The following is a 20,975-nucleotide window of genomic DNA, read 5'->3' as shown; positions in this document are numbered from 1 at the left end:
GATCCTATCAGTTACATCTGTGTCTATACATTTGGGTAGATGTTTATACAGCCCATCGGGTATACCTTATTATAATTGTCAATGTCCTCTGTGGAAAGTGGATTGCAGAAGATGATTATACCATCCCCTTTAGGATGGTGAATTTAAGTTGGGAAATGTATGTTCAACTGACATATAATTTTTAAATTCTGTACCTATTGCACATTGTGAACAAAATACTGTATGGTTGGATTGAACCAGTGCAGCCCCTACACATGAGGGCTTGCACTGGTCAATGCTGTTTGTGAGGACTAGATCTATAATATCACAGACACTTGTGAGGTGGTGCAGTCTTAGTTACATGGCATATGAGTTACCAAAGTCCAGGAATTATTGTGCAAGTGAGTTTGGGCTCATATAAGTTCCACAATCAATGTAGTTGTAGTCATCCCTGAGTAGTTTGCTTTGTTCAACTTTAATTGTTACAAGTACTTAGAAGTAGGCTGTGTGGCCTTTCTTGTTCATGGAAGGGGACATATAACTGGTGATAACATTAAAGGGTTTCTTACACACAGTAAATTGGAGTTACATTAACCCCATAGAGTTATGTTGTCTAACAGCTCTAGAGGAGGAATTATCTTCAATGAGGAGAGAAGATCTACCTCCTGTGGTTCACACAACTTCAAACTGTATTCTGAATGTGTGGAAGGCCTTGCAGCCTTGCAAGCCCGGGCTATTTACTGCAACCTTTAATCAGGTTTATCTGACTGCACAGATGTCCACCACTTCCATTCTGACAAATGCTTACAGTGACTGCAATTATTGATGTTACGTGCTACAGTTTAGCAGCATGACCCTTACTTTGTTGGAGTTGTATATTCTCACATAGTAACCTCTGGTTTTACGACATTGCCTAATAAAGGCATTATGGATGAGGCACGTGCATTAGCCAGCAAACAAAAGCCTAGAGGGGCCAGTTGAAGTCCATGTCTTGCAAAGCAGCATTGTCTATCCACAATGTCATCCCACACTGACAGGAACTGGATCCCCTTAAAATGCCACCCGGCACAACCAGAATATCATTTGTTCTTGATATTGCTGTATCATGCTAGATGGGCTTTTAATACTGAGCAAACATAGGACCATACATGCCTGGGACACACATTTAGACAGCTCAGTCATGTGTGTCTCCATATATTCCCTAGACATACATCTGAATGTGTGCATACCAACAACGACCACAGTGGATTAATAGTGGGACTTGTTGTTGAGAGATCTGATTGCATGTGTGATGTATCAAGTGCTTGTGACACATAGCTGACCCAACATTTCGTCTTGCTTAGGCTGGAGAGTGGGGCAGTTAATGTCTCACTGTACAATAAACTGTAAGGACAACCTTTGCAATAGATAAATTACTTTAGGTACTTCCTTGGTGAGGCAGTGGTGCCCCCTTGTATGTGTATTGTGTGCTTTGGTTTTACTGTTAGGGGTGCCATGCTTGTGTTTTGGATATCTCTGCTGTTTCTGTAGTTTGCTGGGGTGTACCTATACCCATGATGGTACTTACTTGATGTTGTAGTACAGGCCTGAGACATTTTTTCTGAATCAATAAAGACATGTCAACTAGGCTAGCAGATGAAAGAGATGGACACTGACAGCTTGTAATGTGAGGTGTGACCATGGTATCTGCATAGAGAATGAATAAAGGATGGGTGTAAGGGAAAATAATGTACTTGTTTCGGCATCTATAACCGCAAGGAGTTTAGCTCTCTGGATGCAAACAACAGCAGAGCAGCTAAGACAATGAAACAGTGTTAAAGCTAAAAATTATACCAGAAACAATTACTTAACAATATATAGTGCTACTGTACACTGTAGGCACAAGGGTGCAGGGGTGTTTTCTCACAAATTACGTGACATGTTGTTCACTTATCAGTAACTGAACTGAACTGGATTAATGCAGTGTGAATCCAATGTATAGTGTGGGCAGCACAACTGTAACAGAATAAAAGTGGTAATTGACAATTCATTTGTTCATAACATTACATAGGGAACAGAGTCAAAGACATCGCAGTTTTCTTTTACATAATTATAGTAACAGAAAGAAAATAAACTATAATTTTTCTTACATTACTAACAGCAGCAAGTACACATACTGCAGGGTTTTCATGTCATACCATTTTTCTTACATAGCTAAGTACAGAAAGTGCACATACTGCAGAGCTTTCACTTCATACCAGTGGCTAAATAAAATAGCATGATGACTATGCACAGAATAGTGTTCCATAAGCTGCTGTAGGCACTCTCTGTGTAATGTCTAGAAGTAACTCAGACACACACAACACTTCCCACCCAAGTTAACTGCAGTGAGAATAAAAGCCCTACCTAAGTACAGAGACTAGGGAAAACAGTACTCAGTGCATGTGCCGCAGTACAAGTTTCATTTTATCAGGCCATGTGGTGGACAAGAGGTAGGAGGCCTTCTTGAAATTAATGTTTGTGCAAACACCAAAACACTGCAAAACCATGTAATTGGAGAAGTCAAATTGGGATACAGTGTTCCACAGTCTTTTATGGGCACACACTGTTGACTGCAGGGAGAATAGAACCCCCAGCTAAGTACAGAGACTATAGACCACAACACTTAATGCACATGCCAAGACACAGGTCTTATTTTAACAGGACTGCAGGTAGTCTTATAGTAGATGACATCAGCAAGTCTTGTAGAGTACAAGAGGTAGGAGGCCTGCTTGAAATGCATGTTTGTGCAAACACCAAAACAGTGCCATTGGAGAAGTCAGATTGGGATACACTGTTCCACTGTTTTTATGGACATACAAACATGCACACACACACACACACACACACACACACACACACACACACACACACACACACACACACACACACACACACACACACACACACACACACACACACACTCACACAGATGACTGCAGTGAGGACAACCCCCCTACCAATCTAAGTGCATAGACTACAGAACACAGTACTTAATGCAGCACAAATCTAATTTTTTGGAGACTGCATGTGAACTTATAGTATATGACATCATCAAGCCATGTGGGGAAAACCAGCATGGGAGGGCAGCACAGGCACATCACTCTTTAGTGTCATTTGAGGCTCATACCCTAACAGTAGTATACTGTTTAGAATCCTAGATGTGTATCAAAAGAAGTACCTTATTAACATTATTTGGCTGTTTGAGTTTGGCAGTGCAAGCCTGTGAGCACCAGTAAATAACCATGTCCATGTGAGAGCACACAACATTACATATTACACAGTTTTGTGTTTGATATATCTGTTGTAAAATTAAGGAGACCCCATGGTTGTACTGACTGTTGATGGTAGGGAAACAAATGGAAGAATATTAAATTTATGTAAAAATAGTTATATTGTGCCCTCAGTTAGCAATGTTTCCACATGTAGTCTTAGGTCAGACAAAGGATCTGGGAGATACAGAACAATAAGAACACAGAACTACATGTGTAATGTAATAGATAGGCATAGCACAAAAGCAATGCTTTTTGCACTAATTGTACACACAGGCGCATTTCCCTCTTTTGCCTGTTTGTGCATAAGTAAGCACTGCTAACATTCAAGTCTTCCTAATATGTAATATATACCTACTAACATTCAAGTCTTCCTAATATGTAGTATATACCTACTACTTTACCCCACTCCTATCACTACTATAGCCCAAGATTTTCTAATTACTAACAGTAATAATTGAATGTATCTGATGGCAGTTGCTGGCAGTCTGGCAAATTTTATTTGCTTTTCTCTGTTTCTGCAATACTGTGCTCATGCAGACTAGCTAAGCCTTCTACGAAATGTTTTACACATGTGGTACACCACACAAGTGTGGCATTCACATAAGACAATGATAATAACAGTATGGGACACAGACTCAAAGTCTGTAAAGCAGACTACCTATTCCTGATACACCTCCAAAAGTTCTACTTACATCAGGATTAGAACCTTCAACAGCAAACAGGATGGCTGCCTTAGTCCTTTTGACCAAAGAAGCAGCTTTCCAGAACAGTACTGGGGTCATTCATCACAAAACCACCTGCTTAAAAATGCACACTGCTATCAAACCATGGACTGTATATTGTCATATACTTCCCTTTATTATATCTGGACATAGAGCAGTTAGTTGCACACCCTGTCATAATCATGGTTACAAATATACATCTCTCTGTCTTACATGTGTATGTTTATTGTTATTTCATCAGTTACCTAACACATTAGTTAATGCTATATAACTTTCCTTAAAATGTGAGGGGATATTAATTGTGACATAAACACGCATATACTGTGGTTTCAGGGTAGCATAGCTGAATTACTGTTATGGTAGTGTCAAGGCTACACTCCTGTATTGGGTGGTGGGGGAACTAAGCACAGTTATTGTTAGGATGATCCTACTCAGCCAATACATGGATAGGTACAGGTTGTGTGAGTCGCCTGGCATCAATTTTAATATATGCATGTGAGTAGGAGAAAGGTATTAGTCCCTAGGACCCTAAGTGGTCAGTGAATGTGCTATGTGTTGTCTCTTAGCCAAAGCAAGGGCATACTTAGCACACCTATGTCTGCCTCCAGTGAGTCCTCCTGTGACTGTGGCTGTGGTGAACTAGGCATTGGTTGGAGAATGAGTGTCCTTTTCCCTTATTGATGCTGCTGCAGCTGTTTCTGCAGGATCATGTTGTGGAGCATAGCACACACTGTGAATATTTATGTATGTGTGCATGGTTTATACTACAAGGCTCCAGCAAATATATCTAGGCACCAGAAATGTGACTTCAGAAGCTCAAACAAACAATCTATGATGTTTCTAGTTTGTGGGTGTGCCTCATTATGGCATTCTTCTGTGGGTATGTGTGCATTTCTGATGGGTGTCATCATCCACGGTTACAGGGCATAGCCAGCATCCCCCAGTAAATCACCCTGTGGGATGTCCCCCCAGCAAACATCTGGTGCAGCTGTGATGTGTGCCAGATATGGGAGTCATAACTGCCAGGGTTGTCAGTACACACATTCAGGATAATCTCCTATGCATTGCACATGACTTGGCAGTTCATGGATTGGTATCCCTTATGGTTAATGTAGAATTTACCCTGCTCACCAGGTGGTGCCTTGATGTGCACATGAGTGCAATATATGGCACCCAGTACTTCAGGATAATATGCTACATGGTAGAACTGTTGTATACTGCTGCTTCTCTTCTCAGCAGATGGAGGAAAATATATGTGCTCACTGGTATTTATGACCATAGCATCCAGGAACTAGTAGAGTTTCCTGGATTCTGATGCCTGTGACATACCCATCATGCCCCTAGTTTGTCTTTGAAATGTACCTGTAGCTATTATTCTAAGGTCTAAACATACCTTAGTTTCCACTTTGATGGGTTCCCCTCAGTTGGATCTGGCTCTAAGTTGGAGGACCAGGGCTCACAGAATCCTTGTAATGTATCCCCGTCCACCCTGTAGTACTCTACAACCTCTAGCTCATGTAGTACCAGGAAGGTTACCCTCAGCCTAAACACCCTTTTCCTTTTCAGCCTAGGCCTATTGTCAGCAGTACAAGCAACATTTGCTTCAGCCTCTGGCACATACAGATATAGAATAGCTGTAGCAGCCCCTAGCATTATCTCAGTTAAAATTTCCAAGTTTCTACTCCAATGGTATTGAAATATTGAGGGAATATAAGAATGTAGGCTACATGGATACTTTGTATATTTGTCAAAGAGGTCCACCATGTGGGACTGGCTACTTAAGATGCAATTCTCCTACTTAGTCTGTAATTAGCATTTTTTAAAACACTTGCTTGTGTGCTCAGTGGTGGGCTATGCTCAGCTTCACACAGCTCCATGAACCATCACATAAATAAGGTAAAACTAAGAAAAATGTATAATTTTAATCTCACTTTTCCTGATAGTGCAAAAACATGTTACATTACATGTGAACATAAGCTTGTACATCCTATACTCGAAAACAGGACCATTTACCCTGTAGCCCTACACATGCAGGTGCCACAGGAATAGTTACATAACAAGCCTTTTATCGCTTTATTTCCTGTCGGTGCACTACATGCAACAACGTACAAACATAAAAAAATGGAAGCTGAAACCCCCCTCCCAATGTCATCACTCATTGTCGGCATCCATTGGAAACATAAACATTGTGTAGATCTCTACACAATGTGAACATCCCTACAGGATTACTGTTTATATTTATTCAATAAAACTACTGATTTGGGGCCTTATTTGCATAGTGACTGTGCTGATAGCCTGGATTCTACATGGTTATTAGCTGTGTAAGCAGGTCAATTACATGGGAGCACAATGTTATAAACACAAGGCAGGGTATTACTCTGCCTATATATGTGATACAGAACACATTATGCTTACAGTACATTATAACAATATGTTTCATCATTTCATCAATTGTACATATTGTAAAGGACTGCGTTATGTACATGTTTATTATTTAGTTGGGGGTGGGGAAGCGAAGATGCATTTATGTCAGGGCAGTAAAACACAGTTTTTGTTTCAATGACTGATGTTCCAGCATCCACAGTGTTGATTTAGGCTGAAATATGTGTGTTGTTATCTGTTAAGATCTGTTCTGTCCAAATTTCTGCATTTTTTATTGCTCCTGTTTCTGTGTAGACTCCTTTACGATGAAAATTTCTGTGTACACTGCCAACACATACTCGGAGTCTATACGGCTACATTTTAGGTTGTTGGATTGCTCAGTTGTGCTGGTTTGCTTCATTAGCATAAATTTCAGCTACTTATGCAGAAATTTGCATTCCACAAAAGTTTCAATATTTGTGTGTGAGTGTGCATGATTGTGCGCCCCTACACAGAGTTTACTGAATCTAAAGCTTGCTGCACCCATGCGTGCATCACGCTGTGATATGCACATGATAAAAATGGTTTATTGAATTTCCCCTTTAACCTAAATCTGTCTGTAACTCTATCCGCAACCTCAAAGGCAATACACAATTTTGTGTAGAGCTTATTGTAAAAGGAGCCACCTATACTTAGAAGATATAGCAAACCTACTGGCTGATAATTTCAGCTCCAACTTTACCCCCCTCCTCTCCCCCTCAACCTTCCCTCTGGAAATACCATCAACTATAACTCCTCCTGCTATCACTAGCAAACAGGTCTTTAATATTTTCTCTAAGGCCAAGAACACTGCATCAATGGGCCCAAGCTATATCCCAGGATGCTTCTAAATAGCATGAAACATGACCTATCAAGCCCTCTGGAATTGCTATTTAACTGTAGCCTACAAATAGGCTTCATGTCTCATGAATGAAGAACAGCAACAGTCATCCCTCTGCACAAAGGTAGGCCATCTACAGACCCTGGAAACTACAGACCCATAAGTCTCACTAGATTTATATGTAAAGCTATGGAAAGAATTACTATGAAAATTATTAATAGTGATATAGTAAATCTCCAGACACTGGACTCAACCCAGTTTCTTTCACCAAGGGCAAGTCATGCCTACTTAACCTGGTGGACTGTTTTGAGAAAGTCACCAAAGCAATGGATGAGGGCAAAATGATTCATACTGTATACCTTGACTTGGCCAAGGCATTTGACACAATAAACCCACTCAGGCATTGTTGACAAACTCAAGAAGTTAGGCACAAACCTGTTTGTCACCTGGTGGATAACCAACTGGCTCAGAGACAGGACCCAGGAAGTTAGAATTGGGGAGTCCACCTCTACAAAGAGGCCAGTGACAAGTGAAGTTTGTCAGGAATTGGTCCTTTTTGGCATTTACTTCTCTGAAGTCAAGGTCAATGTCAATGATCTCTGGCCAACTAAATTTGCAGATGATTACAAATTAGGAGCCATCATTGAATCCCACACTGACACAAATGTTCTGCAGGAAGGGCTGATGCAGACAAACAATTGGGATCATAGCCATGGGCTAAAACTAAATGCCAGGAAATGCATAATACTATCCTTTGGGAAGTCATCCACCCCTGGTAACTATCATATTGACAACACACCCCTTAGAATTGACCCAGTAGTCAGGGACTTAGAGATACAAATAGACTGTAATCTAGCCTTTGAGCATCACGTGTCTACAGTAGTCAGGAAATTATTCTATGTTGCCCAATTCATTTTTTCTCCAATATTTTCTTATTGGTTTATAAAAGAGGCAATGAACAGTAAGGCATGACCATACAAGCAGGAGTAATTTAGGTACAATATGAAAAACAGGTTTTAGTCATTAATATACGCATTGTATTCCTCTTAGAAAACAGGCTGTAAAAGAAAAAGAAGAAATAACTATATACAATGATATACATATACATACATACATACATAAAGTGCTCCTGTGAGCTCTAGAAAATGAAACCAGGTAATTCTAAAAAGTAATAATACTAGACTCGTGTCTGGGATAATAATAATAGTGATATGAATGATAGTAAGAATAATAATAAAAAACATAATCATAAGAGGGGACATTTCAACATACCAAAGTTGAACTTAAGGCATTAGGATTAATAAGTCTTACAATTATTTAATCACCCTGAATGATATCAAAAATCATTTTCCAGAATTTCTGATAATACTCCTGTTTATTAGGGTTATTAATAAAGATTTTTTGTGAGGATACGTATTTTATTACTAGATTCCTGAGGCCACACCAGGATAGTTTAGTGCGGTCTAACCAGTTTCTGGTTATATAAAATTTAATCAATAAACATAGGGTAATAAATACATGAAATTTCAGTTTAGGTAACCTGGGATCAGTACTGTGTAAAACCACTAGTTCCCATGATAGGGTTGACTTTTGATAACCCATCTTTTCTAGTCTAACTTTGAGGGAGCACCAAAGATTGTATGTGTGACTGCAGGACCAGAGGATGTGCCATAGATCCGCTTGGGGAAATGACCAGCATGAACATGATGGGGATGTATTAGAATTGCATTTATTTAAAATACATGGGGTAAAATAAGTGTTATTATTAATCATCAATTATGTATACATTAGCTTTCTAAAAGGGGAAAACTTAAGGGTAGATTCTATTGCTCTGAGCTTCTGGCCTTCACTGAGGTTACTATTATGTTGATTCCAGTAATTGGAAAAAAGTAATACATTCTGATACTTAGAGGCCATCAACAATTTATAGGTGTTTGATAGCATACTTTTTCTTTTAGATAGGCTTTTTATGATTTCCATAGCATCAGATGGATCTACCTTAGTAGATCGACATGTTAAAACAGCGAAAACGACTTCACCGACACCAGAACATCGACAAGGCAGAAGACCGACGAAGGAAGACACCGACGCTGAGAACACTGCGATGGGGAAAGGATGTGTAAGTATGCGGTAGTGACGGACATTACGGTGCGAGTAAGGTAAGTGTGCGATGTTGACGGTGTGTAGGGATGGGGTGGGATAAGTGAGTCAGGGTTAGGGCGCGGGTTAGGTAAGGGTGCGAGTAAGGTAAGTGTGCAATTTTGGCGGTCTGTAGGGGTAGGGGTGGGATAAGTGAGTTAGAGTTAGGGCGCGGGTTGGGTAAGGGTGCTAGCAAGGTAAGTGTGCGATGTTGGCGGTCTGTAGGGGTAGGGGTGGGATAAGTGAGTTAGGGTTAGGGCGCGGGTTAGGTGAGTGTGAGATAGTGACGGACCTTAGGGTAAGGGTTTGGGTTAGGGTTGTAGATAGTTGTGTATGTATGGGTTAGTGTTGGTTTGTAAGGATTTTGCTGTGCTTGTGTTGTGTGTGTGGGTTCTGGATAGGGGATTTGTTTTGTTTGTTGGTATGATGTGTCGAGTGTATGAGGTGTCGTGTTTGTGAACTGTCGATGTTCTGGCATCGGTGAAGTCGTTTTCGCTGTTTTAACATGTCGATCTAGTAAGGTAGATCCCATCAGATATATCTTCTCCAATACTGGGTTCATCCATGACTACCATTGTTAGAAGTTCCCTAATTTGACAAAGGATGATAGTGTACTTCTGTCCAAGTCTTTGAGTTCATGTAGTGATTTCTCCGTATGTCTGTATATATTCCATACAATATAATCTTTAATTAAAGGGTAGTCAGATAGGTTAATCATTTTATTGTTTAATCTGATGTTAGGGTTCTTATGAATTGGTTGTAGAAAAGGAAGGGTATTTTCTAACTCCATATATTTTATTAAGCTTTGGAAGTCCTTAACCCTTTACCTCAAAATGCTATTAATAGAGGAGCTATTAAAGTTTTTGACTGTTAAGAAGGATAAGGCTTTGGGGTTGAAATTATTACTATTTACATGCCTATGCCAGATTTGTGTCCACTGAGGGCACCATGTATCGTCCTTCTGAGTAAAATTTTAGACTATTATCCAATAATAGAGATGGAAATCCGGCAAAATTAGACCTCCTTTTAGCTTAGGACAGCATAATTGTTGATTGCTTATTCTAGTCACTTTTGGGCAACCAGATACACTTAGCCATCTCTTTATTAATTTTTTGAGTGAAATTGTTAGAGATGACTCGATTTATGACATTGAATTGATACAATAGTTTAGGTAGGACATTCATCCTTATAATTGCTGTTTTAGGTAAGAGAGACAAGTTAAGTTGTTGCCATCTATGAAAATTCTGTAAAATACCCATCCATACTTTCATAAGGTTATTTGGATACATAGATTGAGAAGTATGATCAAATTATATTCCTAGATACTTGAAGGAGTAGTTAATTCTGAATGGGGACTCTGTGAATAGATATTCTTTATGGTCTATAGGGCTTATAGGGAAAATCAGTGATATCTTTGGCTTGATTAGATAGTTCGAGACTTTAGAAAATGTATCTGTTGTATCAGATAATCTCTTAATGTCTGAGATGGGGCATTCAAAATAGATATTTAAGTCATCCGCATATGCCGATAGACTTACCTTGACACTTAAAGTTTTGGGGATGGAGTGAAATGTGATTTGAGATATTGAAAGTAATAGGGGCTCAAGGTATAAGTTAAAAAGATAGGGTGATAGGGGACATCCCTGTCTAGTTCCATTCAGTATTTTGATAGGTTTAGATAAGATCCCAGATTCAGCAATCCCTGCATGATGTGCAGGACTAGTGCAGTAGCTCCAGCATGGAATATGTCTGCTGTGCTATCCAGGAATAAACTGTAGGGATGTGCACGAGTGCTCCTGCACTAGTCCTGCACGTGCTCAGCCCCTGTATGCAAATTACCCCATTTGCAGGAGAAATCCATGCCAATGAGGTGAATTTGTGATCCAGAAAGCTGGAAGCCGGCCGTGCAGGACTAGTGTAATCTGCAGAAATGTACTGCACCAGTAACGGAGTACATTTCTGCAAACTACAAAATGGAGCCATGACAGCTTCAAATAAAGGGTGGATATTATGTAGAAAGCATGCCAATGACCAAATATAAGGCCATTGGCATGGAAAACAGTTGCAAAAAAAAAATCAATTTTATTTTTTTTAGATGACCTCGGCTGTTTAAGTATAGGGCAGCAGCACAAATGGGATCCGGTGAAAAATAAGAAAAAAACTAAAATAAGCATTCTAACCAAAATCACTATTTTGCCATTATACTCAATGGCAGGCAGAAGACAACATGGCCAGTGAATAGTGGTTGCTAAGTGGGGAGGCTCAGTGTGGGACCTGTAAATATGCATCAGCAGGCATTCCTATGCAAATGAGGGGAATGATACTGAATCCCAGATTTCCCCTGGATGCTAGTCAGCACCCAACAGTGTAAGGGCAGGAATAGCTTGATGCAAGCCTAGCAGTTAGCTAACATCATAGGGGCATGTGTCAGGCATACTGTAAGCAGATTGGAGCCCTGTGGATCGGGTTTGCCCTTAGCTTAGCAGAGTTAAGCAAGGGGGTGTGTCTGAGGCTGCCTAGCACTCTTTACATTGGCTAAGCAGGTGTGTGAGCCACGCAGCGGGTTTTAAAGACAAAAAAGGTAAAGCAGGAAATAGCAGCTCTGTGCACATTTGAACACTATGTTTGTGCGGCGTACCCGCTGTCTTAAACAGGAAGTCAATGGGAAAGGAAAACAGTACTAGGAAGGTAATCTAGGAGAACTAGCATAACTGGCAGGTGAAATGCATCAGAATCAGCCAATTACACAGGCAGCAGACCAGCCCAGCCCAGAACACTACTATAAACTATGCAAACACCTTTCCCTCTGTTTTTTCCCACATAATCTACACCAACAGTATATACAAGCGGGGAACTTAAAAAAAAAAAACAAAATGATAGGGGCTGCAATAGCTATCATACAACAACATGTGGAAGAGGCAGAGGGTGGTGAGGATGTGAATGTTGTAGACCAACCCACAGTGAGTAGATGGCGAAGAGTGCACAGTCCCAGGGTAACCTACTAGGAGCTACATGAGCTGGAGATATTGGAGCACTATAGGGTAGACAGGGACCTACTACAGCAAATTGTTGAACTGTGCCGGCCATGCCTCACACACAGAACTAACAGAGGGGAACCCATCCCAGTGGATACCAAGGCATGTGTAGGCCTAAGAATACTAGCTACAAGTACCTTCCAAAGGCCAACTGGGGATATTATGGGGATCTCACAGGCATCAGCATCCAGGGTACTCCACCAGTTCCTGGATGTCATGTCAGAACATGCTGATGAGTATGTATATTTCCCCAACACCCGTGAGGCGTTGGCCAGCAATATGCATCTGTTCCACCAAATAGCAGAATACCCTGAGGTAGTGGGTGCTATAGACTGCATGCACATATGCATCAAAGCACCACCCGGTGAGCGGGGTAGGGTATACATCAACCACAAGGGCTTCCCCTCCATCAACTGCCAGGTCATGTGCGATGCCCAGGGCATAGTAATGAATGTGTGTGCTGGCTGCTCTGGAAGCTATCACGATTCCCACATTTGGCATCTGACGCACCTCAACCAGAGATTTTTCATTGGGGACATCCCTTACAGTCACCTAGTGGGGGATGCTGGGTACGCACTGGAGTCATGGCTGATGATACCCATCAGAAATGCACACACACCCGAACAAGAACTCCATAATGAGGCACATGCACAGACCAGAATTATAATAGAGTGTGTGTTTGGGGTGCTCAAGTCACGGTTCCGATGCCTGGACACATCCGGTGGAGCCTTGCAGTACTCATCAGCTAAATATACTCAAATTGTCATCATATGTGCCATGCTACACAATATGATCCTGTGGAAACAGCTGCAGCAGGAACAGCATGGGGCAGGGCTATACAGCCTCCCACCATTGCCAAGGCCTGCACAGGCACAGAGTGACTTGGAGGAGAAACAACCTGAGCCTGCCCCAGTAGGCAGAAAGAGGCATGCCCAGTATGCCCTGGCCTTGGCAAAGAGGCTAGCACATACACTGACACAGGAGGAACCCAGGGAATGACACCTCTCTCTTACTCACACCTACAGTAAAAGGGATGCCAAAAATTACACTACCTGTGCTCAACCATGTGTAGGGAGTGTACTATGTGCATCAGACATAGGCAGCCCTTCAGCAGCACCCTCAATACTGGCACACCCACAAGGTAAGTTACTCAACTTACCAATTGCCAAATGTAGTAGTACGTGTTGTTACCTGAATCTATGGTATGGATGTGAGCATGCAAGGGGCAAGGTGGCTGAATGGGATGCCAGCATATAGTAGACAACTATAGTGGCAGCATGAGATATGTAACAAATACGGGTGTCACCATAGTAGCCAGTACTACGCATCATGACAAAACCCGCTGCAGGAAATGTGCTGGGCCACATGTGTGTCCAGATGAAACATACATGCCAGTCAGAGAGGTTCACATACCCAACAAGAGTCACAGCCAGCAGGACAGGTGTAGACAAACACAAACAAAGGCTGTGCTTAAACCACTGAATGATGCCTATGGGTAACCTCCCCCCCCCCAGGCCTACACAGACAGACTACATCAGATCAGGCAATGGGATGTTAGTTCTGAAGGGTAGGAAGTCAGGAACTAATATGTAGGTCAATCAAACGTAAGACCTGTAGTACACTGCCATGCCTCTAGTCAGCATGAAAGGTTAGAAAATAGAATGAAATGGAGTACCTGACATACCAGTGCAGTCATATCAAATGTGTACAAGTATCAGGTGAGCCCCCCCCAATCCTGTGTAGAAACAGCCAGGTGTGCCCCCCATAGCCTATATAGACATGTAGTAATAGTCAGGTGTGCCCCCCCCAATTCTATGTAGAAATGTAGTAACAGTCAGGTGTGCCCCCCAATCCTAAGTAGAAATGTAGTAACAGTCAGTTGTGTCCCCGCAATCCTGTGTAGCAATGTAGAAACAGTCAGGTGTGCCCCCCTCCCCATATCCTATGTAGACAGTAGTAACAGTCAGGTGTGCCCCCCCCCCCAATCCTATGTTGAAATGTAGTAACAGTCAGGTGTGCCCCCCCTCCAATCCTATGTAGACATGTAGTAACAGTCAGGTGTGCCACCCAACCCTACTTAGACATATAGTAACAGTCAGGTGTGCCCCCCAACCCTACTTAGACATGTAGTAACAGTCAGATGTGCCCCCCAATCCTATTTAGAAATGTAGTAAGAGTCAGGTGTGCCTCCCAATCCTGTGTAGCAATGTAGAAACAGTCAGGTGTGCCCCCCATGTCATATGTAGACATGTAGTAAGAGTGAGGTGTACCCTTCCAATCCTGTGTAGCAATGTAGAAACAGTCAGGTGTGCCCCCCCATGTCCTATGTAGACATGTAGTAACATGTATGTGTAGGTATAATACCAATGGAGCACAGATGCCCAGAGGTGGCCAAGGTAGCAGATAGATTGTAACAGTTGTACAATATGCAGGTATGTGTGTGTTAGGTTGGTGTGTGTTTTTTATTGTGTGAGAGTGGTCAGTATGTATGCATCTTGAGGTATGACCTGGTGGCCATTGCCCACTACTGCTGGTGACAGGGCCACATCCTCACAATTTCAGTGCCAAAGACAATTCCCACCAGTATAACACATGCTAGCAGTAAGCCATTGTAAATGTATGGTGGTAATATGTCACCATTTGAAAGACTGACATGGCATGGCTGTTGGGCTAGACATAGAAGCAGTACACAGGGGAAGACATACATTATATAATGTGTAACTGTGAAATGGTCAAACCCTTTGAATTGTACATACAGGTATGCATCACGTTATCTGGGTCTGTAGTAGGGGAATATTGGTGTTGTCTGCCCAAACACTTGCAGATCACAAAGGTGATAGGACTGATGTATTGAGAAACAGCCGATGTACCTGCACATGCCAGCATAACTGGAATTCCCCATGCATATCTGTGCATCAGATGTGAGTAGTGCCCATAGCACACATGCACCCAGCTCACCCAAACACCACCCACAGGTTCCTCTCTGATCGCATCCCTGCTGTTGGGAATGGGTACAATATGACCCCCACCTGTATATGGCAATAGCAAAAGAATGCAGCATGCAGTGAAGGTGTCCCATGCAGATGTGTCCCTAGCTGTAGGTAGTGCCCATCCAGCATCCACACTACCTGATCAATACTGATAGAAAGTATTGGCATGAACACCTAGCACACCTACTCTGTCACCCCAGGGGAATGTACCATATGGTCTGGGACTGTAGGACTGACAGAATGCAATTGTCTGCCACAGCTGGCCCACAACACCACCAAATGGCCTACAGGCCTCTGCCAAAGCCCTGTGTCTCACACATACTGCCAATGCATGTCATGTCATGGACACCCAAATAACAACATAACACACTCCACATAAGCCATATGCAAGGCCATGTAGACAAACCACAGTAACATGTACACCATGTCCCACTGCATGAACTGTGGACCAACACAAAAACATAGCTGTGATGAGGTGATAACCATGGGAAAAAATATCAGAGAATGTATGCATAATGTATGGAAGAGGATAGAATAATAGAGGGGAGGGGTGGGAGCATGGAATGTGCAAGGTCTGACACACAGCCATGTGCACACACTATCCCTAGCTGCAAACACATAAATGGGTGGCTACAAACCTGCCCATATACTACAATAGGGGTAATGTCCCGACTGATGGCCCCTGCTTCTGGGTTACCTGTGCGAATCTGTACAGCTGTGAGGTAGTGCCACAGCAATATAAGGCCATACTGTCATGTTGATGGGTGTACAAGTATGGGATCTTCTGCCTGCACTGTATCAAGGTGCTGAACCAGATACACAGACCCAGCATCAAGTGTCTGCAGCTCTCCCTCCAGAATGGCATAACTTTCCATGAATATGTAGGTGTTTGTCTACAATACTGGACACAGCTGCATTCACTCTTGTTCCCCAGGACATCACTGTGAGCAAGAATGACCTCCTGACAGTCCTTGAGGACATAAAACATCACAGTGTATAACAGTACACGTCAGAATATCTCTGCTAACATCAGTACCATGTGGCATATTGCCAAATGATCTAAGGATACCCTGCAGAAACATTTTGATACCTGTAGGTGTACAACACAAAGGTCTGCACTGGAGTACAAACTACCTCGAATGGATCCACACATGTAATACAGAAGGGCATACTGGGCATTCTCACACACTTAGAGAAATGAAATGCAATGTCTGACAACAACATACTGAAAGGTCATACTGGGCATGCTTACACACTTAAACAAATGAAGCTCATGTCTGCAAACAACAGTGGACCATACATATCTGACAGTTGCAGATGTTAGTGCATACACTCCTCAGTATGCACCAGTCATGCTTTGCACACACATTGGATAGGAATGCAGACATATATGCAAGGACAACATACTATAATATGCGAAAAGTAGACATGCATAAATGTGTGGAACAGAGTGACTTTAACAAGAGCCATCCATCATGAGGCCTTTCCCACCCAGCACACAGCCAAATGGCTACAACCACTTGATGTGTAAATGTCCCTCACTGTAGAAATTAGACACTGGTATCCATCAGCATTACAGACTATGTGGTGCAAGTGCTAGCTGTGCAACATGACTGTACAAGGCAGTAGTCATCTAGCAGCTGTATACACGTACCTGTGGAATATAACCCTGCATGTGCCAGCATGTGGTATGTCAACCTCAGGATGAATGGGTTATGGCCCATGCACACAAACTGCCCTCCTCATAGCCCTACTATGACAAGCCTGCTGATGTCATCCACTTTGAAATACACCTTTGGGGATAGAGTAGCCCAGTAATCAACAGCCCCTATAAATCGCATCACTGTTCTGCTCTCAAAAAACTACATTGGCTCGAATTTCCACACCTTCTGACCAAATGTCAGTTGATCCAAGCTTTCCGAATTCTTAATTTTAACTCTGACAGTCCATCTCTGTCCAATCTGATCTCCTGGTACACCTCTCCCCGATCCCTGCGCAGCTCTGATAAACTCTTTCTACAAGTCTATAAACTCCAATATTAACATAGGTAGAATACTTTATAAGCACTCCATCTCCCTTATTTGGAATAATCTCCCACTCCATATGAGAAGTCATACCTCTCTTCCTAATTTCAAACAAAACTTTATTTTGTACCTCCATAATAACCCTATATGTACCTGTAACCATCCTACTTAAGTCCTCCCTTTCCATATTCCCATTTCTTCACCAGACTTATCATTAAGACCTTTTTCCTCTTTCTTATCTTACTTTATCCAATCTGCTCTTCTTTATATTCTCTCCCTCTTTATATAATTTACTTTATCCTACTGCTCTTCTTTTTTTTTCTCCTCCCTCTAGATCACTTCATTCCTCCTCTACTCCTATCTTCTTTTGCACTTTCCTTCTTCTGACCTTGTATATAGCTATGTACTATTTCTTGGATTACATTTATTTTTCTTATCCATTGTACCCATAAGTTTGTTTTGCTCTTTATATTGTTAACTTGTCTCTATTTGCATGTATTTGTATGTTTTGTTCTGGGCTTTTCCCCTCGGGTCTCCACTGAAAATGGGTAATTTCTTACCCAGTTGGACTAACCCGTTAACAAATGTGAAATAAATAAATAAATAAATAAATAAATCTCTGTGGCACATCCTAGAACTGCATAATGCTGTAGTGTAATAAACTTGTTATGTAGGAGTTATAATCCCATACATGACAACTGTGTGTGTGTGTGTGTATGTGTGTGTGTGTGTGTGTGTGTGTGTGTGTGTGTGTGTGTGTGTGTGTGTGTGTCTGTGTAGGGAACAATGCTTTTTTGCTTTTTAGGCTAGTCCCACTCACTACAATTCAAATGCCCCACCTTGTCAAGGCTGCTGATGTCATTCACAGTGAAATACACCTTTGGGATAGGTGTAGCTCTGTAATCTCCGTGGTGCATCCTATAACTGCGTAATGCTGTAGTGTGATAAACTAATTAGGTAGGAATTCTAATCCCAGACATGGCAAGTGTGTGTGTGTGTGTGTGTGTGTGTGTGTGTGTGTGTGTGTGTGTGTGTGTGTGTGTGTGTGTGTGTGTGTGTGTGTGTGTGTTTAAAGCAATACTTTTTAGGCTAATCACACACACTACAATTCAAATGCTAGATAGGTAGAAGTTCTAATCCCAGATATGGCAATTGTGCGTGTCTCTGTCTGTGTAGAGAGCAATTCTTTTTAGGCTAATCACACACATTACAATTCAAATGCCCCACTTCGGCAAGGCTGCTGATGTCATTCACTGTGAAATATACCTTTGGGAATGGTGTAGCTCAGTAATCTCTGTGGTGCATCCTATAACAGCATAATGCCGTAGTGTGATATAGTACTTTGGTAGGGGTTCTAGTCCCACACATGGCAAGTGTGGGTGTGTGTATGCATCTGTCTGTGTAGGGAGCAATGCTTTTTAGGTAAGTCACACTCATTACAATTCAAATACCCTACTTTGGCAAGGCTGCTGATGTCATTTACTGTGGAATACTCCTTTGGGAAAGATGTAGCCCTGTCATCTCAGTGGTGCGTCCTATAACTATGTATTGCTATAGTGTGATAAATTAATTAGGTAGGAGTTCTAACCCCAGACATGGCAATTGTGTGTATCTCTGTCTGTGTAGGGTGCAATGCCTTTTTAGGCTAGTCACACACACTACAATTCAAATGCCCCACTTTGGCAAGGCTGCTGATGTCATTCACTGTGAAATACACCGTTAGGAAAATTGTAACCCAGTAATCTCTGTGGTGTGTTCTATAACAGCATAATGCCATACCGTGACATAGTACTTTGGTAGGGGTTCTAGTCCCGCACATAGTGAGTGCGGATGTTTGTGTGTGTGTTTCTTTATGTAGGGAGTAATGCATTTTAGGCTAGTCACACTCACTACATTTTAAATGCCTTACTTTGACAAGGCTGCTGATGTCATTCACTGTGAAATACACCTTTGGGAAAGGTGTAGCACAGTAATCTCCATGGCATGTCCTGTAACAGCATAATGCTGTAGTGTGATATAGTACTTTGGTAGGGGTTCTATTCCCACACATGGCAACTGTGGAAGTTTGTGCGTGTGTTTCTATGTCTGTGTAGGCAGAAATGCTTTTTATGTTAGTCACACTCACTACAATTCAAATGCCCTACTTTGGCAAGCCTGCTGATGTAATTCACTGTGAAATGCACCTTTGGGGAAGGAGTACTCTAGTAATTTCCGTGGTGCATTTTATAACTGCGTACTGCTGTAGTATAATAAACTAGTTAGGTAGGAGTTCTAATCCCAGACACGGCAGGTGTCTGTGTGTGTGTGTGTGTGTGTGTGTGTGTGTGTGTGTGTGTGTGTGTGTGTGTGTATGTGTGTGTTTGTCATTTGTATCCTGTGTGGAGGTGGCTGTGAGTGTGTAACAACTGGATTCATTGTGGAATGAGTTTTGTAAATTTCTTACATGGTGGCCCTACAATATGTCACAATGTCCACCTTACAAGTATAACAGACGTGAAATAGCTGAGAGCCTGGGGTGGCAATCCATACCCCTACATGTGACATCAAGGCCTGGCAAACATAGTGGGCAACCCATGTATTACACAGACAACTCTTTCAACCCATGTCTCATACGCACACACACTTGTCTAGGCAACAACTGCCATGTTGGTAGTACCCTGCATATTGCCCACAGAGAGTAATCATGGTGTGAATGCAGTGGACAGCATAGTGAATGACACCCTATCCATCAGTAAAATATGCACGTACATGCAGACAGCGTGCCTTCACTATGCTCCCCACTGGATGCCTGCAACAGCTGTGGTGCCATCAAACGTGACCCACAAAGGACATACCATGCCTTATACACATGCCCTGTAGGGACAGATGCCACTGACACCAGGAGATATCTGTATCATGCTATTAATGCAGGTGTAGGGTCAACCTGCTCTCCATTATTTATTCCCAGCACATGAGGCCAGGACAGGCACATCTGATTATAACAATCTGTGTACACAACATGGGCCAGACACCCCAGGTACAGGTCCACATGTCATTGTACATGCATGTGGGACATGTGCACATCCCAGACAGTGTCCATATCATGGACTAAAGAACACATACATGGCAAGCATTGAACAGCAATGGCCACACACAGTAGCTATCCAGGTGACTGGATAATGAATACAATACCCACCTGTGTGGGCCAATCCAGACACCACACCCCTGTGCCACACTGCAGACCACTGTCATGTGCCTGATGCCAAGGTATACCCTTCACCTAGCCTTGTATAGCCTTCTGGCACTGTCAAGCCACTACACACCCATGAAGCAATGCCCGTGTGCATGTCAGTACTGACACCCTATGTCTGTGTGTGTGGTGTATGATGCTTTCAACCACATTCACACCCACTACAACCTCCATTGGCATACTGAAGAATGCTGTCTGATGTCAGATACCTACACATACCCTTTGCCCATATAACCTCCGGATAACCCCTCTGGTGCATGTGATACCTGCACAGTACTGTATTGTGTCAAACTAGTGAGAAAGTGTATTCTTTACCTTGCCAA

Source organism: Protopterus annectens, chromosome 3.part0, assembly GCF_019279795.1.
Source record: "Protopterus annectens isolate FY-2018-M chromosome 3.part0, PAN1.0, whole genome shotgun sequence".
Taxonomy (NCBI): domain Eukaryota; kingdom Metazoa; phylum Chordata; order Ceratodontiformes; family Protopteridae; genus Protopterus; species Protopterus annectens.
Note: the sequence above shows the minus strand (reverse complement) of the source record.